This window comes from Balaenoptera physalus (assembly GCF_965194825.1).
Source record: "Balaenoptera physalus genome assembly, chromosome: 11".
Classification (NCBI taxonomy): domain Eukaryota; kingdom Metazoa; phylum Chordata; class Mammalia; order Artiodactyla; family Balaenopteridae; genus Balaenoptera; species Balaenoptera physalus.
This window is the reverse complement of record NC_138896.1, coordinates 75,045,100-75,062,384: the sequence shown is the minus strand read 5'-3', so window position 1 is coordinate 75,062,384 and position 17,285 is coordinate 75,045,100. Positions and strand designations below refer to the sequence as shown.

Sequence of the window (17,285 nt, the reverse complement as noted above, 5' to 3'; positions counted from 1 at the left end):
ATTTTTGATAGTTTGATTAATATGTGTGTTGGCATATTTCTCCTTGAATTTATCCTGTATGGGACTCTCTGTGCTTCCTGGACTTGATTAGCTATTTCCTTTCCCATATTAGGGAAGTTTTCAACTATAATCTCTTCAAATATTTTCTCAGTCCCTTTCTTTTTCTCTTCTTCTTCTGGGACCCCTATAATTCGAATGTTGGTGTGTTTAATGTTGTCCCAGAGGTCTCTGAGATTGTTCTCAATTCTTTTCATTCTTTTTTCTTTATTCTGCTCTGCAGTAGTTATTTCCACTATTTTATCTTCCAGGTCACTTATCCATTCTTCTGCCTCAGTTATTCTGCTATTGACCCCTTCTAGAGAATTTTTAATTTCATTTATTGTGTTGTTCATCTCTGTTTGTTTTCTGTTTGTTTTGTTTTTGTTTTTAATTTATTTTATTAATTAATTTATTTTTGGCTGCATTGGGTCTTTGTTGCCACACGTGGGTTTTCTCTAGTTGCAGCAAGCGGGGGCTACTCTTTTTTTCTTTGGTTGCATTGGGTCTTCGTTGCTGTGTGCAGGCTTTCTCTAGTTGCGGCGATCCGGGGCTACTCTTCATTGCGGTGTGCGGGCTTCTCGTTGTGGTGGCTTCTCTTGTTGCGGAGCACAGGCTCTAGGTGCGCAGGCTTCAGTAGTTGTGGCACATGGGCTTCAGTAGTTGTGGCTCACGGGTTCTAGAGCACAGGCTCAGTAGTTGTGGCACACGGGCTTAGTTGTTCCACGGCATGTGGGATCTTCCCGGACCAGGGATCGAAGACGTATCCCCTGCATTGGCAGGTGGATTCTTAACCACTGTGCCACCAGGGAAGCCCCATCTCTGTTTGTTTGCTCTTTAGTTCTTCTAGGTCCTTGTTAAACATTTCTGGTATTTTCTCCATTCTATTTCCAAGATTTTGGATCATCTTTACTATCATTATTCTGAATTCTTTTTCAGGTAGACTGCCTATTTCCTCTTCATTTGTTAGGTCTGGTGGGTGTTTGCCTTGGTCCTTCATCTGCTGTGTGTTTCTCTGTCTTCTCATTTTCCTTAACTTACTGTGTTTGGGGTCTCCTTTTCACAGGATGCAGGTTCGTAGTTTCCGTTGTTTTTGGTGTCTGTCCCCAGTGGCTAAGGTTGGTTCAGTGGGTTGTGTAGGCTTCCTGGTGGAGGGGACTAGTGCCTGTGTTCTGGTGGATGAGGCTGGATCTTGTCTTTCTGGTGGGCAGGTCCACGTCTGGTGGTGTTTTGGGGTGTCTGTGACCTTATTATGATTTTAGGCAGCCTCTCTGCTCATGGGTGGGGTTGTGTTCCTGTCTTGCTAGTTGTTTGGCATAGGGTGTCCAGCACTGTAGCTTGCTGGTTGTTGAGTGGAGCTGGGTCTTGGCGTTGAGATGGAGATCTCTGGGAGATTTTCCCCGTTTGATATTACATGGAGCTGGGAGGTCTCTGGTGGACCAATGTCCTGAACTTGGCTCTCCCACCTCAGAGGCACAGCCCTGACTCCTGGCTGGAGCACCAAGAGCGTGTCATCCACATGGCTCAGAATAAAAGGAAGAAAGAAAGAAAGAAAGAGGGAGAGAGAGAGAGAGAGAGGGAGGGAGGGAGAGAGAGAGAGAGAGAGAGAGAGAGAGAGAGAAGGAAGGAAGGAAGGAAGGAAGGAAGGAAGGAAGGAAGGAAGGAAGGAAGAAAAGAGAGCGGGAGGGAGGAAGGAAGGAAGGAAGAAAGAAAGAAAGAAAGAAAGAAAGAAAGAAAAAGATAAAAGAAAAGAAGAAAGTTATTAAAATAAAAAAAAATAATTATTAAAAAAAATTTTTTTTGAGTAATAAAAAAAAACAACAACAAAAAACGGACAGACAGAAGAACCCTAGGACAAATGGCAAAAACAAAACTATACAGATAAAGTCACACACACAAGCATACACATACATAATCACAGAAAGAGAAAAAGGGAAAAATATATATATATCATTGCTCCCAAAGTCCACCTCCTCAATTTGGGATGATTTGTTGTCTATTCAGGTATTCCACAGATACAGGGTACATCAAGTTGATTGTGGAGATTTAATCCGCTGCTCCTGAGGCTGCTGGGAGAAATTTCCCTTTCTCTTCTTTGTTCGCACAGCTCCTGGGGTTCAGCTTTGGATTTGGACCCACCTCTGCGTGTATGTCGGCCGAGGGCATCTCTTCTTCGCTCACACAGGACGGGGTTAAAGGAGCAGCTGCTTCGGGGGCTCTGGCTCACTCAGGCCGGGGGGAGGGAGGGGTACGGATGCGGGGCGAGCCTGCGGCGGCAGAGGCCGACATGACGTTGCACCAGCCTGAGGCACACCATGCGTTCTCCCATGGAAGTTGTCCCTGGATCACGGGACCCTGGCAGTGGCGGGCTGCACAGGCTTCCGGGAGAGGAGGTGTGGATAGTGACCTGTGCTTGCACACAGGCTTCTTGGTGGCTGCAGTAGCAGCCTTAGCGTCCCATGCCCATCTGTGGGGTCCGCGCTCATAGCCGTGGCTCGCGCCCGTCTCTGGAGCTCCTTTAAGCGGCGCTCTTAATCCCCTCTCCTCGCGCTCCAGGAAACAAAGAGGCAAGAAAAAGTCTCTTGTCTCTTCGGCAGCTCCAGAGTTTTTCCCGGACTCCCTCCCAGCTAGCTGTGGTGCGCTAACCCCTTCAGGCTGTGTTCACGCCGCCAACCCCAGTCCTCTCCCTGGGATCCGACCGAAGCCCGAGCCTCACCTCCCAACCCCGATCCGTCCCGGTAGGTGAGCAGACAAGCCTCTCGGGCTGGTGAGTGCTGGTCAGCACCAATCCTGTGTGCGGGAATCTCTCCGCTTTGCCCTCCGCACCCCGTTGCTGGGCTCTCCTCCGCGGCTCCGAAACTTACCCCCCTCCGTCACCAGGAGTGTTCACCCACGACGGGGCTTCCTAGCGTGTGGAAACCTTTCCTTCTTCACAGCTCCCTCCCACTGGTGCAGGTCCCGTCCCTATCCTTTTGTCTCTGTTTTTTCTTTTTACTTTTGCCCTACCCAGGTACGTGGGGAGTTTCTTGCCTTTTGGGAGGTCTGAGGTCTTCTGCCAGCGTTCAGTAGGTGTTCTGTAGGAGTTGTTCCACGTGTAGATGTATTTCTGATGTATTTGTGGGGAGGAATGTGATCTCCGCCTCTTACTCCTTCCACCATCTTGAAGCTCCTCCTCTCACAGTAGAGTAGTTTCTGCTTGTTTTTTGTTTTTGGGGGGGCCAGAAATCAGATTTTGAATTTTGATTTAAATCTTCATTGACTGCTTCTCTGTATTTAGTGTATTCTTTAAACATATTCCTTAGAGTTATAGCAAAATTAATACTGAAGGAACACTTTCTCTTTCAGTTTACGCACACATACTGTTTTTGAGAAATTGGAAATTCTCCAGTTTGCTTATAATAAATATAAGTGCTTACCAATACTTATTACACTGAATAGTCTCTGGTATCTAAAATATATGTATATATATTTTAGTTGTATAACAAAAACTGCTTGGTCTAAAGGTACTATATATAAAATTATCTGAATATTAGTTTCAGTTAAACTTTTACTATTTTACAGCTTAAAAATAATTCTAAAAAGAAAAAAAAACCCAAACCAATTTATTCTACCAAAGTTTTAGTTCAGTAATTAATCATTTGAATTTGCAGTTCGTTAATTCAACAAGTATTATTTGAGTACCAACTGTGTCTTAGGAGCCAGGATTTTAATGTCTCATTTGTTCATGACTCTACCCTGGTGTCCAGCACAAAGCCTGACATGTACTAGGCATTTAGTAAATATTAGTTGAATGAAACAATGCATGTTTTTGTGGAGTTTACTTTCTAGTGTATGTTCATATCTAGCATTGCAGGGGCCCTAAAAGAAGTAGAATACATAGTCTGTATACATTGTAATGGGATGTGTTTGCTAACCCTAGCTGTGCCAGTTACCACTGCAAGGTGAACACTGGGTGATATTAAAGATTCTACACATTTTGAAACTATCTTGCCTTTCTTATTAGGAGTGAAAGTATATTTCCCAGAAGCTCCCCAGTAAGTTTTCTCTTATTTTTGAGCCAGGACTGGGTTACATAGCTATAAGGAAGACTCAGAACACAATTATGTGACAGAGAGGAATGAGACTGCCTGAGCATGATCCATTGTGTGGAACAGGGGACTTTGCCATCATGATCAAATGTGGAGTTTGGTGGCAAGGAGGAAGAGATGGAGGGAAAGACATATTAGGCTGTGCTAGTAGTGACCATTACAGAATTGGAGAGAGTTGAACTGGACTGGGCTTAACTTTGTACAGTGCTATGAAAAAAGTAGTTTCTAGGTGTATAAAGGAGTAAAGTGGAAATTTAAACCTATTTGAGAAAAAACTTTAATCTTAACACTTTAAGCAAAAGTCTCATAAATCCTCTTCTTTGGAGATTAGTTTATCATTCACTTGAAGAATAAGAAAATTATATTTCTTTTTTCAAGTGTTCATTAATTCAGAGTTTTTAGGCTTTTATTCTTTCATATGAATTAACCTAGTTAAAGATCTAGTAGAATAACATTTTGGGAGAAATTCGTTGATGGCAACACCTATCTAGGTACCATTCAGACTCCTGGTTACTTACCCTTGTAGTAGAACAGTGTAGAACCTTGAAGTTAAATAAATGAATAAACAGAAGAACTAGAGTGTAAATCATTTAGGCCCATCACTTTGTGGTACAGGAGATAGACACTTCACAGTTATCCTGAGCTACAGGAAAACTAGAGGAGTTTAGGCTCAGGAATCAGGCTAGGGTTCAAATGCTGCCTCTGGTGTTTCCTAGCTTTATAAACTGACAGGTTATTTAATTTCTCTGAACCTCAGTCTCCTCATCTGTAAAATGGGGTTATCATGTATGTGATAAGTAAATGGTTGGTTAGGATTAAATAAGATATAATTTTAAAATAGTTAACACTTATATTATGCTTACCATGTACTGTTGGGCAGTGTTTTATTTACCGTATAACACACAAAAAAAGTGCCAGGCACATACATAGTAGATACTCAAATATTACTTCTTCCTTTTTTTTTTTTTTTAAGATAAATGGCTAACAAGCATTTGTTGCGTTGGAATGAAGTTTCTCATCTGTCATTTGACATGAGAAGGCTGAGAAACAGCAACCATGAAATTACTGAATAGTTTCCTGGCTTTTTGTAACCAGACATGGTCTCTGCCTGTAATCCTTTTATAAAATTATTAAAAGTGGTACATTTTGACAGCGTTTGTGTTGGTGAATCACATTCCTCTTTATTTAATCAGATTAAAGACATATTGACTCTTTTAACATGTGCTCGTGCTACTGGCTCCTGTAAATAAAGCCTGTAATCAATGAGAAATGTGATAATATTTGAGCTCTAGAAGATCTGCTATTTCTGCAGCTTACAAGATAATGTGAGGATAAAGAAATGCTTTTTAAATGCTTGTGTCATATTTTGGTACAGTGAAAGATAATTTCAAAACCTTGATTTAGTAGTCTTGGTATCTGGCATAGTGTAGGTGCTTAGTACCCTGGTACTAATTAGCAATTGCTGAGGAAACAGGACTGCAGAATGGCCATACTTACAACTGTGAACCAGGGATTTACAAATTGGTTGGCATAAAATTTCCAACCTCATTATAGTATGATTCAGTTTTCAAAAATTATTTATGTCTGAAATTTTTGATAGATGTGTATTAAAGAAGGCTTAGAAAAATGGACATTTAAGTGCTTTTAATGGAAAATTTGTGGGTATTGAATTTTGGGTTTTAAAATAAGACAATAAGACAGCATAAATTACTAAACTGGTATGAGGAAGTGCCTTCATGGATGATTAGTAAACCTAGAAAAACAGGTGAAGTGTAAGAGAGGGATTGAAGATGACAAGAAGGTTCCCAAGGTGTAAGATAAGGATTGAACCCATCTAGCTGTTGTAAAGAGTTGTTATTTTGCTCAGATGAAGTATAGCAGATAAAGAAAATAGCTTATAAATTGGAAATACTTTACATAGTAATAATTCTGTTGACTGAAAAAGAATTTCCCTGAACACTCAAAGAGCAAACCCTTAATAATGAAGAAGGCAATCATATTGCCCTATTTTGCATTGAAGCCCTCAATTTGTCTTCCTCAAACCACTCCTCCTTTAGACTTTGCTTTTCCCCAAGTGGCAACTTCATCCTTTCTATTGCATAGACAAAAAACTTAAAGAGTCAGCCCAGGTAATGCTCTTTTTCTCACACCCCACGTCCAGTCTCTCATTTACTGTTATTCTCAGTGTTTTTACTGCTTCTAACCTGGAGTTAGCCACCAACACCTCTCACCTGGATTATTCCACCGTCTTTTAAATTGGTCTTCCTGCTTCTACTCTTTCCCATTTACAGTCTTTTCTCAACATAGCTGCAGAATAACCTTTTTTAAAAATAGGTCAAACTGTGTCTCTCTTCTGCTCCAAATCTTCCAGTGGCTTCCCCAAAACTAAAATCTTCACAGCAGCCTACAAGTGTACATGTAATCTGGCTCCCTGGTACCTTTCTAAACTCACCTCCTAGATCCCAGCCTTGATCATTCTGCTGCAACAGCAGTGACCTCAGATATCCTGCACAAGCTCTTACTTGAGGGTCTTTGCACTTCTCCTTTTCCTGCCTGGAATGTTCTTCCCTCAGGTGTGGGCTCATGTCACTTCATCACTAAGACCTTAATCACCTTTTTGAAAGTAGTACTTCCGTCCTCCTTCCTTGCTTCATTTTCCTCCTAACATTTATTTTTGTTCAATATGCTATATACACTTTGTTTTTCTGTCTCCCCGCGCTGGATTGTGAGATCCGTGAGGGCAAGGTTTCCCCCCCTCTATTTGTTTACCTAAAACAATATGTGGCAGATAGTATGTACTCAGTAAATATTTATTGATTAATTGAGAAAGCAATTCCATGGCAGTTTGTTGTATCACTACTGTTGATCCGTAGAGGCTTCTTTAAATAAAATAACTGATATTAGCTGTTGATATGAATTCTAGAATATGGCAGTGCTAATTCTAAACACTCATATATTTACTGATGTTGGGAAGTACTTCATTAGAGTTCCCGGCTTCCCTTAGAGCAGATGGGTCACGTGACTAAGTTTTAACTAGCAGAACGTGGGTAGAAGGGAGGTGCCGCTTGCAGGCCTGGCCCAGGAGAACCTCCCGTGAGTGATCCCCCCTATACTCGAAGATTTGAGAACCCTTTGTTGAAGATGGAGGAGGTGTGAGGTAGAAGGCACTTGGCTCCATGAATTACCACGTGGAGGGGAGTTGCCCCACTCCTTAGGAATATCTGTTTGGACTTTATGTGTGTGAGAAATAAATATCTGTTGGATTAAACAACAGAAATTTGGAATTTATCTTTTAAAGCATTAACTTAACTAATACACAACAGTGACAGCTAAATTATCTTTCCGTGTTCTGTTGCATATCCTAATGGTGACCCAGACTCCTTGTCTCTTTTTGTCATTGGCTTCTGTATTTGAAAATGGGAATAATATTATTTTAAAAGCACAGTTGTGTCCTTAATATTTTTTTACAGCTTTTTTTTTTTTACATTTTTTTTTTACAGCTTTATCAAGGTATTTTTACATACCATAAAGTTCACTTATTTAAAGTGCACAGTTCAGTGGTTTTTATTCAGAGTGGTACAGCTATCACAACAACCTAATTTTAGAATGTTTCAACACCCCCGCAAGAAACCCTGTACATGTTAGTCACTCCCCATTACCCTCTCCCCCAGCCTGGGCAACCACACTAATCTGCCTTCTGTCTCTATGGATTTGCTTATTCAGTACATTTCATATAAATGGAAGCATACAATATGTGGCCTTTTGTGTTTGACCTCTTTCACTTGGCACAGTATTTTCAAGGTTATCTATGTTGTAGCATGTATCAGTACTTTGTCCCTTTTTATGGCCAAATAATATTCCATTGTGTTAGATATCCCACGTTTTATTTTTTTATTTTTTTTTAATTTTTGGCTGCGTTGGGTCTTTGTTGCTGCGCATGGGCTTTCTCCAGTTGGGGTGAGCGGGGGCTACTCTTGGTTGTGGTGTGCGGGCTTCTCATCGCGGTGGCTTCTCTTGTTGCGGAGCATGGGCTCTAGGCGCGCGAGCTTAAGTAGTTGTGGCATGTGGGTTCAGTTGCTCCATGGCATGTGGGATCTTCCTGGACCAGGAATCGAACCCGTGTCCCCTGCATTGGCAAGCGGATTCTTAACCACTGCACCACCAGGGAAGTCCCCCACATTTTATTTATCCATTAATGGGTGGGTGGACATTTGGGTTGATTCTACCTTTTGACATTACAAATAATGCTGCTGTGTACATTCATGTACAAGTTTTGGTGTAGACATATGTTTTCAGTCTTCTTGGGTATATACCAAGAAGTGAAATTGCTAGGTCACATGGTAAATCTATGTTTAACATTTTCAGGAACTGCCAGAGTGTTTTCTAAAGGGATTGCACCATTTTACATTCCCACAAGCCTTGCCTTTATGTTTTATCACCCCCAGAGGAGTAGGGTCCTGGTAAATATCATAGTTCCCTAAGGACTGTAGGTGGGAGACAGTCACAAAGGAGACTGGGAGTGTGGCAAACAGTGTGAGGTTGACGGCTGTCTTGCCTCTCCTCTCGCTTGCTTATCTATGTGGCCTCTACTACCCTGGCTTCCTTGCTAGTCTTAGAACACACCTCACATGTCCTCATTCTAGGGCCTTTGTTCTGGGTTTTCCCTGTGCCTGGCAGGCTTTTTCCTTCTGTTTGTCCTTCAAGTCTTTGTCCAAATGTTACCTTTTCAGTGATGCTCCCCACCCCCTCATCCCCATCACCCGCCCAACCTCCGCATTTAACTTTCAGCCTATGTGTCTCCCCTGCCCAGCTCTATCACTTACCATATTTCGAAAAGTACTTTTTCTCCTTCCCACTAAAACATAAGCTTCATGAGGGCAGAGATTTTGGCCAGTATTCTTCACTGATAACATCCCTAATATTTTGATAGGACTTATTAACACAGAGTAGGTTTCTGGTAAATATTTGTTGAAAGAATGAATAAATAACTTTCCATGTCAGTAAATGCATTTTTTTCTTAAAATAAAAATTTAAATCACAGAAGTACACATATGAATACATTCTTATCATAAAATGTTTATTCACTGCAGATAAAGCACAAATTCCCTTTTACTCTGTTCCTGAATCTCACTCTCCTAGAAGTAACCACTGGTAGTGATTTGGATGCATTCTTTCAGATCATTTTAAAGGTATCTGTAGATATATAAAGAAAGATATGTACTATAGAAATATGTAGTTTTGTGTATGTTTGAGTATGTTTTATAAGCATGCACACACACACAAACTACTGTCTATACCCAAAACCTTTTCATCACTCCCAGCATAAACTCTGTACCCATTAAACTATCTCGTTCTTTTTAACTCTCATCTTAACGGATGTGCCCTAATTTACTGATTGATACTGAGGTTTCCAGTTTTTCCCTAGCCACAGACATTGCTCAAGCATACATTTAGGCTTTTGCACTTTGTACATGTGGGAGTGTTTTCTCTGTGTATGCCCTGGAAGTGAGAACAATTTAATCTCTTTCTTTGAAATTGTTATGCTGCTTATTTATTTTTTGGATAGTTTTCTGAAATAGATATTGGAAATTGAATTGCTCAGTTGTAGAGAATACAAGTTAAAATTTTTGATGGAATAAAATTTCTCTCTAAAAGGGTTGCATCCATTTGTGCTCTTCAACCGGTGATAGCAGCATTCATATCTCCATATCTTTACCCATATTGGGTGTTATTAATCTTTTATTTTTGCCAATCTGTGAGTGAAAAATAACTTGTTTTAGCTGTTGATGTTAAACATATTTTCATATGCTTATAAGTCATTTGCATTTCTTCTGTAAAATTCCTGTTTATATCTGTTTTGCCCCTATAAGGTTTGGTCTTTTTTTATTGATTTATAGGTGCTTTCTGTAATTATGGCTATTAATTCTTTGTCTATTATATTGATATATGCTGGCAATATTTTTTTCTAGTCTATAACTTGGCTTTGAAAGTTGTTTATGGTGTCTTTTGCTAATCAGAAGTTTTAAATGTTTATGTAGTCAAATGTATCCATTTTATAGCTTCCTTGTTTAAGGAAGTCTATACTATACCAAGGTTATAACCATATTCTCTTGTGTTTTTCTTTTAATTTGTTTGGAGTCTTAATTTTCATGTTTTGCTCTTTTAATTCACCTGGGATTTATTTATGTTGCAGCATGAAGTAAGGATCTAATTTTTTTCCTCCCAAAATGGATAGCCAATTCTTTATTATTAGTTTGTTCATCCTTTCACAATTGATATGGGATGCCATTGTATCACAAACTGTACTCTCATATAAATGCATCTATTTCTCAATCTCATTCTATTTTATGGATGTATTTGTCTTTTCTTGCACTAATACTACACTGTTTTAATATTTTGATAGAAGGAACTAGCTTCATCATATATCATCTTTTACAAAAATGTAGCTAGATTGTACATTTTCTCTTTTAGATGCATTTAAAAATTAGCTCATCAAGGTGAATAAAATACCCTATTGCGATTTTGATTGGGAAGGAGAACATTTCTCTAGCATAGTTTTATTGGCCACGTAGTAATACATTGTATGTTTGTACCATATTTTACTTAAAAATTTCTCATTGTTAGTCCAAAATAACCCTTTTAAAATATTGCCTCGTAATTTGGCTTTTTAAAAGATTGAGATATAATTGACATATAACATTGTATTAGCCCAAGGTGTACAACACTGTGATTTGATATATATATATATTGCAAAATGATTCGATTGTGTATGTATATATGTGTACACAACATCTTCTTTATCCATCCATCCATGGACAGTTAGGTTGCTTCCATGTCTTGGCTATGGTAAATAATGCTGCAATGAACATGGGGGTGTAGGTATCTTTTTGAGTTAGTGTTTTCATTTCCTTTCATTTCACATACCCAGAAGTGGAACTGCTGGATCATATGGTAGTTCTATTTTTAATTTTTTGAAGAATCTACATAGTGTTTTCACACAGTGCCTACACCAATTTATATTCCCACCAGTGGTGCACAGGGATTTCCTCCACATCCTTGCCAACACTTGTTATTTCTTGTCTTTCTGATAATAGCCATTCTGACAGGTGTGAGATGGTATCTCACTGTGGTTTTGATTTCCATTTCCCTGATGATGTGATGTTGAGCACCTTTTAAAAAAATTAGGGTATTCTTGAGTTGTGGGTTTTGTTTAAAGCTTTTACTGGCTTTGTAAATTAATAAGTACTGATTTGTTCAACTGAGATAGATGTGCCCTGTGTTGCATTTACATAATCATGAAAAAGCTAAGTTAGGGTCAGATTTAACTTAGATGATTTGAGTGGCTAAGATTTGTCAACTTAACAGACTTATTTTTTATCTCCCTAGTTAAACATGTAGCAGTGGGTTAAAAACAACAACAACAAACAACTTAATGAAACAATAGAAAATTTCTACCCATGATAATCAAGTTACATTGACATTTGACAGATGGAAGCATAAGATTTAATTTAGATAGCCTGTCAAATAAGATGTGCACAAGGTCAGGGAGTGATGATTAACCCTTATGGAGAGTGAAAGGCCAACTGAAATCAACACCTGTTGGGGAACAAAAAATACAGTGACTCTACCACTAGCATTTACCGTCAAGGGCAGGGTTAACTTTGCAAATCTGCCCAAAATGGAGCATCTGATTTGCTGAATTGTTTGCACTTACCATATTTACAACATACTTGAAATTACTACTGACCTTCCATTTGTTCAGTTGAGGGAGAGGAGTGCAAATTCAAGCATGTTAGTTAGTGGGAACTTTCCTTTTAACTGTCTGGTAAATATTTACTGAATTAAAGCATTTTCTTGCAACCACCATGCATACTAGGTCATATCGTTATAGTCACACTGAGTTTCTGTCCTTCTTCCTAAGTGCTTTAAAAATTATGTCTAACATGTTAAATCATTTGGCTGAGGACTCATGCTACAGAAATCTCTCTTGCATTATTGTAACTTTTCTACATAATAAATACTCTTACTCAGTGTTTAATCTTAGCCTTGAAAATCAAGAGCATTAACGTGGAGCCGAGTAGTATAAGCTTAGAGCGTGGACTGCATGGGTAAACTGAAATAGGATGAGAGAGGAAGCATCATGTAGCTGTTTATTGTTCAGATGACTTTTACATCTTTTAAAAAATCTATTAAAAGATAAGTATTCCATGGTGGTTTTATTTTATATTGATATATCACTAAAAATGGAATAGCGAATTCAGTTCAGTTTTATTCTACCTGGGTTTTGTTTCTGTTTTCTTTGTGTGCCTGTGTGTGTGTGTGTGTGTGTGTGTGTGTGTGTGTGTGTTTGACATCAAAGCTGGTTTTGTACAATTAGCTTTGCTTTTTTAAATTGTTATTTAGGTTTCTTAGAAGTGTTTCCTATTTTAAAATACTGGCTTTAGTCTCTTTTATTAGAACCTCCTGTAAATATCTAGGCTGCTGTTTAGTTCACTGAAAGAATTCTAAATAAGATGAACAAGGTCCAGATTAGTTAGTTCATGAGAACTTATTTAAATAAATAATTCTGATGTATTCTGGTCACCACAAGAGGAATTATAATACCAAAATCAATGATAAATAAAGACAGTAAAACAGTTTAACATGAATAGGAAATAAATGAAAAGTGAATTAAATTTTTATATTTTAAGTTTCTCGATATTTTACGGTTTTTTTCCTCGCTGCATAAAAAGAGAGCAGACTAGCAATAAAGAGAAAGATCTGACAGACGTTCTAGAGCAAAAGGCTTCATCAGTTTATATCTCATGATCCTATTAAGACAATGAACTAATTGTTTATTTGTTAAAATCTAAGTGATGCTGTAAGATCGAAAAAATGTCACAGCCCTTTTTAACAACTTTGTATGTTGACAGATGGTAAATGGTCTTCTTGCAGTGATATAAAAATACTGGGGGCTTCCCTGGTGGCTCAGTGGTTAAGAATCCACCTGCCAGTGCAGGAGAGACAGGTTCGAGACCTGGTCCGGGAAGATCCCACATGCGATGGAGCAACTAAGCCCGTGCGCCATAACTACTGAGCTTGCACTCTAGAGCCTGTGAGCCACAACTACTGAAGCCCATGTGCCTAGAGCCCGTGCTCTGCAACAAGAGAAGCCATCGCAACGAGAAGCTCACGCACCGCAACGAAGAGTAACCCCCACTCACTGCAACTAGAGGAAGCCCGCGCGCAGCAACAAAGACCCAATGCAGCCAAAAATAAATAAAGAAAAATTAAAAAAAAAATACTGAATCACTATACCTGAAACTTATGTAATAGTGTATGTTAATTATAACTTAATTTTTTTAAAGTTACATTCTTAGTTTCAGCTACATAAGACTTGCATTTCCCCCAACTCATGTCTTTTTGGCTTTGAAGATTTATTAATAATAATAATTATTATTATCACACTATGTGGCTCACTGCACAAAGTATACTGACGTATTTCAAGAGTTTATGAGTGTAAGCAGTGGATGACATCTTCACAGCCTAGTAAACCAACAGATAATTTTGTTACATCAGACCCATGATGAAGTTTCAAGACTGTATGTAGAGATGACCCTAAGTTAGTGCCATAGGAACTTGAATCTGTCAATATTGCATAACAGTTAACATTAACTCAGCATTTACTATGTAGCTCTATGCTACATGCACTCCATTGTTTATCCTACTTATCCTGTCAGTCCGGTGAGGTAGGTACAGTACTGTTATACTCCATTTTATTAGTGATATCATTGGCACCAATAAGGTGATTGTTGAAAGTCACATAGCCAAGTAAACAATGGACATAGGATTTTGAAAAGTTAATATAAATGATAATTGTCCTTCACTTGCTTTTTTCATTGAGAATATAGATGACATTCCCATATGCTTTTATGGATCTACTTGAATTCTTCTAATGATTACAAAGTATTTCCTAGTGTAGGTGTATCATAATGTCTGTAGCCATCTCATTCACATTTGATGGACATATAGGCTGTTTCTGGTTTCTCACTGTTAGAGATAATACAGCAGCAAACATCATTGGCTATGTAGCCTTTCACACATTTGTGTTGTGTGAAAGGTTCTTTTGTTGTTGTTCAAGAGTGCTTATTTTTTATTTATTTTTTATTGAAGTATAGTTGATTTACAATGTTGTGTTAGTTTCATGTGTAAAGCAAGGTGATTAAGTTATACATACATATATATATATTCTCTTTTTTTTTAAATTTATTTATTTATTTATTTATTTATGGCTGTGTTGGGTCTTCGTTTCTGTGTGAGGGCTTTCTCTAGTTGCGGCAAGTGGGGGCCACTCTTCATCGCAGTGTGCGGGCCTCTCACTATCGCGGCCCCTCTTGTTGCGGCCTCTCTTGTTGTAGAGCACAGGCTCCAGACGCGCAGGCTCAGCAATTGTGGCTCACGGGCCTAGTTGCTCCGCGGCATGTGGGATCTTCCCAGACCAGGGCTCGAACCCGTGTCCCCTGCATTAGCAGGCAGACTCTCAACCACTGCGCCATCAGGGAAGCCCCTATATATCTATTCTTTTTCAGATTCTTTTCCATTATAGATTATTACAAGATATTGAATATAGTTCCCTGTGCTCTACAGTAGGTCCTTGCTGTTTATCAATTTTATATATAGTAGTGTGTATCTGTTAATCCCAAACTCCTAATTTATCCCTCCCCTGCCATTACCCTTTGGTAACCATAAGTTTGTTTTCTACGTCTGTGAGTCTATATCTGTTTTGTAAATAAGTTCATTTGTATCACTTTTTTAGATTCCACATATTGTGTTGTGGGAAAAGTTCTTAACAGTACAATTATTGCTCAAAGAGTTTGTCTTTTAAATCTTTATATGTTAAATTATTTATCATTAAATTCCTCTCCAAAAAGATAGTACCAATATATACTCTCTCCCTTTGTCTGTCTTCCTTTCCAACTCTGGAGATTTTTAGTTTTAAAAATTTTACCAGTTGGAAAGGTGAAAAAAATAGTATTTGATTAAAAAGTCCTATTATTTCACTACTAATGAGATTGAGCATATTTTTGTAAGTATTAACTCTCATTTTTTGTGTGGATTAATTACATATTTTGCCGATTTTTCTTTTCTTTTTTTCTTGTTGAATTATGGGAGCTTGTATATGGAAATTAATCCATTATCTTACATGTTGCTAATATTTTCACCCATCTCAACTGTCTTATTTATTTATTTTTATTGAAGTAAAATTGACATATAACATTATATTAGTTTCAGGCGTACAGCATAATGATTTAATATCTGTATACATTGTGAAGATTACCGCAGTAAATCTAGTTAACATCTGTCACTGTACACAGTTAGAAAAAATTTTTTTGTGTGATGAGAACTTTTAAGACCTACTCTCTTATCTTTGAATTTTATTTATGGTCTTTTGCCATGTAGAAATTTTATACTTTTATGGTTTTTGGCACTCCTTTATGGTTTCTCTGATTGGGTCCAGAGTAATTTTTTTTTTTTTTCCAGAGTGATATCTTTAAAAACACAGATTTGATCCTTTCTCTGCTTAAGAAAACCCTCGGTTGCTTCCCATTGAGAGGCACTATAATACAGCGTTTGAGGACATATAATGTGGACGTTTTGCTAGGTTTGAAACCTGGTTTTCCTTCTTAACTAGCTGTGGGACACTGGCAGGTAGTACCTGTTTTGTGCCTGTTTCCTCATGATAGTGATGTCACCTTGTCCAGTTGTTGAGAGTATTAAATGGGTTAATATGTTTCAGTGCTTTGGACAGTACCCCGCTCGTGGTGAATCCTCAGTATGTGTCAACTGCGTTACTCCTACTCTTCCTGTCCAGTTTCATGGTGTGCCACTTACCCGGGTGGTTCCCATGCTCCAGCCACAGTGGCTGCTCTCAGTTCCTCCCCACCGTAGAGCCTTTGTATGTGCTGCTCCCTATTCCTGGACTATTTCCTTTCTGCCCTTTTTGCCTAACTGCTGTTTCCTCTTTCGTGTCAGCTTAAATACCTTTCCCCGCCCCAGGGACGCTGTCAGTGACCTCTTAGTTTAGGTTAGGTCTGCCATTATGTTCTATCTTAGCACCCACTGCTGCTTTTCCTTCATAGCACTTTAAATAATTGTTTTAAATTGTTGGCTTAAATTGTCTTACACCAGGTGAAAATAAGCATCATGAATGCAGGAACCAAGTGTCTCTTGATTGCTTTACCCTTATTCCCTAGAATAGTGGATGGTAATGAGCTGGTGTTTAATAAATATGGGGAGTGAATGAATTAGCAGGTGGAATGGTACAGTTTGAATGTTTTGGGCTTGGGGTAGGAAAGTAAACTGAGAGAAGAAAGCTTATTTAGAGGCTTTAAATCTCACTACCAGGATTCTATTCAGTTGTTCCTATCTGTGAAAGTGTGAGTTTCAGTGCTTATGTTGTATGAAAAGATTTTGGATAACTGGCAGTTACCTCAAATGGGATATCCATAATTTTAACTGTTATTAAGATTTTCTCTATGCTCAATATGAAATTTAGTTTTAAAATCTGAAAATGTTACACTCATTTTACAGATTTTAAAAATGGACATAATATAGTCTGTATAAGATTGCATAGTTAGTTATGGGTAGAGCTGGGGCTAGAATCTGGGTATCCCTATCACCCAGCTCATGCTGTTGTACTTGAGGTAGCTTGTACCTTTTCAAAGAGTATGTTAAAATTTAAGCTAATTTTTTCTTAGTGTTTAAAAGATTTTTATGATGATCTGTTACTGGGGATCTAATACAGAATCAGAATCTTTTTGAGAGGTTCAGAGTTGTTTGCTCTTGTAGGTATCACCCAGGCAGCTGTGGCTGTTGAGTTCCTATTCCACCTTTATAGTTTTCTTCATTGTTGCCCTTGAGGTTAGTTCACATCACACCTTCCTGCAGCAGCTCCTTTTCCCCCTTGCATTTACTCTTTCTAATCTGTTAGGCATATATAAAGGCAGTATCTTAGATTGTTTTACATGTATGTAAAGCAAGAATAAATAGATTCATCCATGCTGCAGCATGGATGGGCCTCAAAAACATGCTGAGTGAAAGAAGTCAGGTGCAAAAGACCACATGTTGTATAATTTCATTTGTGTGAAATGTCCAGAAGAGGCAAAATCTCTAGAGGCAAAA

The 17,285-nt window shown here is 38.5% G+C and overlaps 1 protein-coding gene across 8 annotated transcripts in view; it reads left to right on the top strand.

The window, feature by feature from the left end:
• SFMBT1 (Scm like with four mbt domains 1) overlaps positions 1-17,285 on the top strand; it is a 135,153-nt gene that overhangs the window by 53,503 nt on the left and 64,365 nt on the right. The gene's annotated exons all lie outside the window — the stretch shown is intronic.